The sequence below is a fragment of the Oculina patagonica genome, chromosome 13 (assembly GCF_052425735.1).
Source record: "Oculina patagonica isolate OP01 chromosome 13, crgOcupat, whole genome shotgun sequence".
Taxonomy (NCBI): Eukaryota; Metazoa; Cnidaria; class Anthozoa; order Scleractinia; family Oculinidae; genus Oculina; species Oculina patagonica.
In genome coordinates, this window is record NC_135770.1 from 23,649,435 (window position 1) to 23,658,056 (window position 8,622).

General features: G+C 37.7%; 1 long non-coding RNA gene across 1 annotated transcript; it reads right to left on the reverse strand.

Moving 5' to 3' along the window:
• Window positions 1-457: 457 nt before the first annotated feature.
• Window positions 458-4,059, reverse strand: LOC144636612 (uncharacterized). The gene is made up of 3 exons (XR_013567563.1): window positions 3,735-4,059; window positions 2,984-3,141; window positions 458-807 (listed from the first exon to the last, which is right to left on the reverse strand). It is a non-coding gene; the product is annotated as an uncharacterized LOC144636612 (long non-coding RNA).
• Between the last annotated feature and the right edge of the window lie 4,563 nt (window positions 4,060-8,622).

Sequence of the window (8,622 nt, forward strand, 5' to 3'; positions counted from 1 at the left end):
ATTTTTTAGCTCCCGTGACCAGTATGATTAAAATAATATTGTTGACCACTATTATATTAGCAATAAAAGATTTGCACAAATATTTTTTTCAAGGATAAAGCCTTTGCATTGGAAAGGGAATTTTTCCCCAAAATTCGATTAGCATTTATCATAATTTATAAACAGAATGTTTTCATCTTTGCTGAATTCTTGCCAAAAAAAAAACACTGTTAATTATTGTCAACTGCAAACAAAGTTTGCAAAACGAAGGAACAATTTAGCCCATTAAATGGTCCACTCTTTGACTATTCACAGCATGAAAATATAACTTTACCGTGGTGTAAAGCTTAAATAAAGCTGGAATAAATGTGGAATTTATTCAGCTATACACTGACTTTACATTTTTTAAAGCTGACCTTTATCCCAGCTTTACTCTCAAGTATAAAGGCAGATAAAGAGACTCCTTTACACCAACTTTAAATCACATTTACACACGGTAGTGTAAAGCTTGGTTTAACCACCTTTAACAACATTTATTTGATGATGTAAAGTTGGATAACCGACTTTACACCAGATTTAACCACCTTTAATTTAATGTAAATCCCAATTTTCGTGCTGTGCAGTACGCATGAAAGAGACCGAGACTGACAGATTTTCTTTTTTGTTATTTATTTCAGCACAAGGCACTTTTACAAACCTTTTTCCGTCATTTTTGCTGTGTCGTTGTTATTGTATGATTTTTTTTTATAAAAAAATATGGTCTTGATCTGCTCTTTTAAATGGATAAGGTGGGCAAGCTTAGGATTTTCAGCCACTCTGCAGGAAAACCTGTAAAAACACAGACAATTGAAAAAATAAGGATTTGCATGGTACTGACAAAATGATACAATGTATATTGATGGAGTAACTGTCAACTTTCAGTTTCTGTCTTTTAATTAGTGTTTCATTCTGCATGTATTTGTATCAAGCACTCCTAAGATTCCGTGAAACCACTCAAGACATATTTTCCGTTGTTTATAATAATTTAATATATTTAGTCTCAGCATAGCAAGCAGTTTAAGCCCCAATCATCAGATCAACATAAAATTAGGCCAATGCCCTTCGTACCAGAATAACTGTAAGGTTTATTCTTACAGGTTATTCTAACCCCAATTCAAAATAATTCTAATAATAACCTTAACCCTAAGGTTTAGTGTTATTGAAAAGGGTTAGGGTTATGGTTTGAGTAAGGGTTAGGGTTAAGAGAAAGAATCAGGGTTATGAAAAGTGGTAAGGGTTATGGATTGAGTTAGTTTTAAGAGAAAGGATTAGGGTTAAGAAAGGGATAGGGTTATTGAAAGGGGTTAGGGTTAAGGGGAATGGATATATAATATATGCCATGTGTAAACACTTGACCAAAGTAGAAGAGAGTGAAAGCTTTGAAAAAATGTTTCTCTTCGTAAAGCCTGTATGTTACTGTTCAGATCCCAGTTTACTGGTTAAATTCAGGAATATTAATATTCCATATCATTGTGCCAGGCAAAAGAGTTGTCAGTGAAGGTTATAGTGCTGATCAATCATTTCACAAAATAATAGGAGGTCAGATACAATTATTGTATGCTTTAAAAACGCAGATCTTTTGAAGACAACATTGGTGCCAAAAAGTCAAATAAACTGGAATACTTAACAATAAGTGCTAACCTCGAGCTATTGAAATGCTTTTTGCATGGAATGAAATGAAAAGATTGCTAATAAAATTCAAGTCATTTCACTGAGCAGCCTTTTGTTAAGAGAGGTTAAACTTACATGCAGTTACTTCATCAGAAAAGAAAAACAAACACATTTACAATCTAGTTGTCAAAATAAAACAAAAAGAATGGCTTTTGAATTGAAGGAGTGAAAGACAAACTTAAACGTTTAAACATCAAATTTTCCCTTGGAATGTCAGCACATTATAAAGTAGAAGTTAAACTTTATCCAAAGAGGTGAGGTGTTACAATATAAGCTAAATATCATTGGAAGCCAGAACTGAATACAGGAAAGTAGAACTCAGTAAAGTGCATCGGTTCGTTTCGTTTAACTGGAAACACTGCTCGTTTTGAAAATAACACAGGAAAAAGGGTTATACAGTTAGTACTGTCAGTGGAAGCTCGACTGTACCTTAACCCTTTCAGTGCTGAATTTCTCCAAAAACTGGGTTTTTTTTTACCATTAAACTGAATTTTTGATGCTACGATCCTGGATTTCCCTTAACTTTACTTAAAAAGCACTTTTCCACAATGCAGCAAGATTTTGAGGAAGATTCCATTAAAATGTACAAAAATGTACTTTGGTGCATGCGCATAAGCCAAAATTTTTTTTTTTTTTTTTTTTTTTTTTGCGAAATCGTTTCCATTTTTTTTCTTGCTCCTTTTCCTTTCGTTTCTCTTGGCTTTGTTATTTCCACTTCTTTCTACTGTATTCGTCCTTCCTTTAGACCAAAAAAGTTTTGATAAAAACATTGGTAAACCCTGTCAAGAGGACCTCGATCTTTTACAGGTGTTTTGGCCTTTTTAAGCACCGATTTTGCACTAAAAAGTGATTGACTTTTTCTCGATTAGCTCTGTTAGGATACGACCGATACGCAAAGTGAATAGTTCTTTGAAAAGGTCAAACCTAGCTCTATCAGATGCTTATCACCAAAATCTGCTGACTTTTAAATTAATGACGTCACAAGTGGTTCATTGACTGCTCCTCCAAATGTCGACAAAAGTCGACTTTAGCACTGAAAGAGTTAAGCAAAAGTACCCAGGATTGCTTTATCGCCGATTTTTGCTTGTTTCACATTGCTTTTGCTCCATAAATTGGATTTCAATGGAAAAAAGCACAATTTGAATGGAATTACTCATTTCAATTAATGTATAAAGGTGAGACTTTATGACACGATGCTGTTTAGATTGTGACCTCGAAACATCACCACATTAATAGCAAAAAACAGAAACTTGAGGCAAGAGAACGGCACCTAAGACGTTACGTTCTTACTTACATCGATCTTTGCCTTGTTCAGCTTTCCATTCAGCACTATGCACATGCCACAGCTCGACACAAGAAATCAATTCATGAGTTCTTCACATCCACGCTGATCCACGGCTACAGTCGATGGATAAGAATCGTTTCCAGATCCCAACGTCCAATGTGGTCACGCTGTAACACAATACAAGAGCAAAGTTACGAATACTACTTCAACAAGCCGTTTCTTTTTGGAAAGAACGTCCAAATGGCTTTCTTATTGGCCTAAATAAAGCAATATTTCAATTGCTTCACTCTTAAATTATCTTCCTGACGATTTGGCGTATTTCAATCACGGTTATGTAGCGTGAACTTCAACAGTCGAAATAAACAGTCGGTTTCGATGAATGAATATTATGGGATGCCCTTGAGTCAATTCAACGCGGAAAGGCCAACAGGTTCATTCTCAAAGATTTATTAGAGTCTAGAAGCAACTCTTCAATTCCAAACTTCCGACGCGGCAACATTGGGCAAATGAGCCCTAAGTCTCTAGGCAATATACTTTTCGGTAAAGAATTGCTTTTAGTCTCTTCACCTGGCTCTGTTGTCCTTGATCGCTAAGTTTTACCGCCAGCGTCAATAAACGCTCTTAGCCCTCGCGGATCAACAACATAGCTCGATTCTTTGAGTTATGCTAGGGACTTGCGGGCTTCCAGACTTAATGATGTCTTTTCACCACCAGGCGAGCGCACAAAAATCAAATATATTAGCCGTCTGACTTCACCTACACGGTAAAGGCCGGTTTATGTTGTCTTCAGGGTCGACTAAAAAGACCGCTGACAATTTACGGGCTATAATAATGCGTCACAAGTCTTTCACATACGGGCTGCACAGCATGAAAATATAACTTTACCGTGGTGTAAAGCTTAAATAAAGCTGGAATAAATGTGGAATTTATTCAGCTATACACTGACTTTACATTTTTTTAAAGCTGACCTTTATCCCAGCTTTACTCTCAAGTATAAAGGCAGATAAAGAGACTCCTTTACACCAACTTTAAATCACATTTACACACGGTAGTGTAAAGCTTGGTTTAACCACCTTTAACAACATTTATTTGATGATGTAAAGTTGGATAACCGACTTTACACCAGATTTAACCACCTTTAATTTAATGTAAATCCCAACTTTCGTGCTGTGATTGGAGGTTGCTGTTGTCAAATAATAAACTTCTCTGATTGGCTAAAACCTACACGGAAATGTTTTATTGATACGGAAAAAAGGTGTTAACTTTCTTTAGCTTGTTTGCTGGCAAAGCAAACTCGGAGGGAAAGCTGAAGCGTATTCCGTTTAGTCAGGTGGCTTAAGGCCATTTTTAGGCGAAATGTTTACAGAGTGGAAGAAAGCGCCAAAATTGGCACAAAGGTTCTTCTTGGTGTAAGAAACAATTTCAGAAGGGGTGCCACGTGATCCGATCATCCGGGGGGGAATGACACACGATTCAATTTCTGAGTATCTCTATCAGCATGAAAACGAGGCTGAAAAGTCAAAATGACTTCTTTATGCATTTCTTTTCAACAACTTGAGTCAAAATATATACAAACATCACTTATCTCGGTAATCTCGTCAGTTTGCAAAGTTGAAGGATGTTTACAACCTAGTCACGTGGCAATCCCATGAGTCTTTGCATGAAAATAAGGCCAACAAATCAAATGTTCCTTTTTGTGATAATTATTGGAAAAATATAAAAATTTTATACATTAAAACTTATAGAGACATCATTTATTAGTTTGATTACTTTTAACAGTATTACAAGTATTTGCGATATATATAGCCAGCTAACAATCCCATGAGTCTTTGCTTTATTCATGCAAATCGAATTACTGTATAATTTCAGAGTCGGCGGGATTGCGAATTTAGGTTTCTTTTATAGTTTATTCCCATTCCTTTTGAAATAAATTGTTTAATTATAAAAAAAAAAGTCAAGTTACATAATGTCAGACATGTCAGATCGTTTGCAGTAGACGTGGCGACATACGAGGGCACATATAGCAGGATCGTACAATGAGGGCTTGTAATATGCATTTAAAATGTGTGCACACGCACGAAAAAGAAGAACGGACATGTGAATTTTGCCAAGTTCAACTCGTCCCGGGGATGAAATGTTGCAGGGATGCAATGCTCCGTTTGTGTAGGGGCACATGTCCGTTCAGTAGCTAGAATTAATAGGAGCTTAAGCAATAAAGACTTCGAAGGTAATGGCTATTTAAAGAGAAATGAAATTTTATTTTAACTTAGATTAAAATGAAATTTTACTTTAGGCAAAATAATCTGATTCTATTTCATTGTTTACCGAATTTTTTAAACGAATGCTACAATTATCTAGATCTGTTCAGAGTGTCTATCAGCCCAAGAAGTTCAACTTTCTCTGCATGTATGTGAAGGGACCATTTTAAATATAGAAGCATAAAAAATCCAGAAATATTGGCCATCCTGCATTAGGTAAAACCCCAAGCCAAGTGGCGCAAACTTTCCAGACGGTTTATCCCAGTTTCTGTATCATTAAGTGGCTAGGAGTATTTCTATCCCCCCCCCCCCCCCCCCCCCCCTAGATGGGACGCTAGTTCGATTCATTACATGGTTACCCCCACCAGTAAACACGCTGGAACCTATTTATACACCTGGGTGCATAGAAGCACTTTGAGGGGAAACGGGCCTTCCCTAAGAACACAACAAGGTGACCCCGCCCAGAGCTCGAGCCTGGACCGTTTGATCCGTAGTCCAGCGCGTTAACAATTTATATTAGGCCGCCAGGCCTCCCACGCATCCTGCATTAACCATCTCCCAAAACAGGCAAAATGCTCGCTTCAAGTTAGCTAAGGCTACTGCATGATTTATCCTTTACTTGGCGACGTTTTCAATGCTGTAAGCGTGCGTTGCTGACAACTGTGAAGGTTTTGCGAAAGGTGCGGGAGGGCTTAACGTGCACCTAAAACCTACAAAGGCGCCTGCTATGCAAGCTTTTTTATGTTGCCCCTATTACTGTAGGTGATGTGCCATGCCCGGGTTTTATTCACACTAGGAATTTTAACTGCAACATTCCGACCTTTGGAACATATCACCGCTCTATATTTTATATTCTTGCTGCTTTATTTTTAGTGATCAGTTCATGATCTTGCCTCTGCAACGTTTTCTCTGATCTGACTTTTCTCGAATCAGTTGTAGAATGAATCTACTTGTGCTGCGTTGAACCGGCTGCTAATGTTCAAATTATGTGAAAGACATCCACCTAAAGCCTTATTAGTTTTAATTTCATCTGATACGGATACAGTAGCAGCTACACCGTGCCATCACTATCAATGCTTTTAAAAAACACAAATCTTGAAGAGAGGTCTTTAGCAAGATGTCTGTTTGCGACATGTTTTTTCCTTGATGATTTTTTGTGTGACATTTTGAACCACGACTGAACGAAAGTGTGTAATCATTGCATGTTAATTTCATTAAAAAAACTGTAAATTTGTTTGTTAACCCACTAACTTCTGGAGTTTTTCGAAAAAGGCGCGTTTTTAAAGACAGTTTTGACATTTTCTAGTCAGTTGTGAATTGCGAATTAAATGGATTGAAGCTGCTCAAAACTTATATGGAACACAAAAACAACCCTCGTTTACCGGAAACAACCCATTTTATTGCATTTTAACTCGGGTATGCGCACAAATCCAAAGGTGACTACCTCTTTCTGGGCTTTCCCTTAATTTTTACGGCTTTTCCATTCTCCTCTTTACGAAGGTTTTATGCCACAGTTGTGCCTTGGCTTTCTTTTCACTTCAAGAATTTCCAAGGAAACATCAATGAGACGAGAATCCGTAGCACGAAATAGCCAAAAATGCAAGAGGGAAATTTGTTTCTGAGTTTTTCTCTAAAATTTCCAAGCGTTTTGTAAGGATTTCAAGCTGAATTAGCCCAATATATCTGCTGCGCCTATTGGGGTTTTGACGCCTTTTTTCTCTTTTGACAAAGTTAGAAATAGAACAAATTAAAGGCACACACAAGTCCAAGGCGGCTTAGGGCATTTCAGGTTTCAATGTGTTAAGATGATCAGGGTATCGAGGACCCTCTTGAATTGTGCAACGGGTAAGACCCGTTAGCTCTTTTTCTACGTTGACGACTTCATAGTCTACTATATCAATACATACCAATGCATGGAGCGTGTTTTTGGAATGTGTGAGGAAACGCTGAGGGAAATGGTTTTCTTTATTGAAAGACGAAATTGTGAATCCCACATGCCCTGTAGATGGTACACCTCATGTGCAAGAAAGCAAAGACTTGTGGGACTGTCACGTGACTTCAGTTATTGCAAACATCTTTCATACTTTTAAAAATACCCAGACTATCTAATAAGTGCTGTTCTGATTCGTTTTGACTCAAGTTGCCAATGAGAAGCATGAAGAGGTACATTTGATTGTATGTCTCATATTCATGCAAAGACTCATGGGACTGTCACGTGACTGCATCGCAAACATCGTCCAACTTTGCAAACTAACGAGATTATCTAATAAGTGATGTTATGTTATCTGTTTTCACTAAAGTTGCCAATAAGAAACAGATATGAGACTTTCCAGTCTCGGTTTTCTGCTAATAGAGATACCAAGAAATTGAAATGCGTGTAATCCCCCCCGGATAACCGGATCACGTGGCACCCCTTCTGGATTTGTTTGGTATATCAAAAAGATCATGTGTGCCAAATTTGGTGCTTTCTTCCAGTCTTCCAGTCGGTCCAGCCTCGATTTTATGCTAATAGAGATACCCAGAAATTGAAATGGGTGTCATTCCCCCCCGGATAACCGGATCACGTGGCACCCCTTCTGGATTTGTTTGGTATATCGAAAAGATCATGTGTGCCAAATTTGGTGCTTTCTTCCAGTCGGTAAATATTTTATCCTTAAGCCACCTGACTAGTTGGAGTTTCACTCATTTCACTCATTTGCTGTAAGATTTCCTTTCAGTCATGTTCTTTGTTTATATTTCTTCGATTTTGCTCGTTTCATCCGCTCTGATATTACAGGCCACATGTTCTCAAGGTAGGCGGTCCTTTTTGTTGCGTGGGAATATCGTAGGTGTTTGTTTGTTAACCTATTTTTAATGATAAAATTACCTTACGGGCTTACCCAACCTCAATCCTCTTCGATTAAGTAGCACATAAGGCTGTAATGACAAACTCGACAAGCTAAATATTTTTTCATTACGAATTTCTTGTTTTTTTTTTTTTTTTGCTTTGTCTAGTAGTTTTCCTCTGGCAGGAGGTCCCTCTTAAGGACTGCAAGGATGTTCGTCAAATTGTAGAGCACGGAAAACAGATGTTTTCTGTATCATTCTAGCGGGAAAAATTATCAATGGTTCACATCAAAATCGACGTTTGTAGCTTTTTGCGGGTCAATCCTCGTATTGTTTTTTATTGTGATCGACGCCATAATACTGCAAGAAAACTTAGAGACACCTAGCGAGGCAGACGTGCTGACTGGACTGGTAAAAATTCATCAAAGAACGTATTGCCTACAAAATAAACAACAAAACACGCTTGAAACATTTTTCCAGTTGCTCGCCGGCAAAATTATATCTGTTCCACACTTCCATGCAGGAGATCCAAGCCTGAAGTTCCGCCTACCGCCAGGAAGAGGG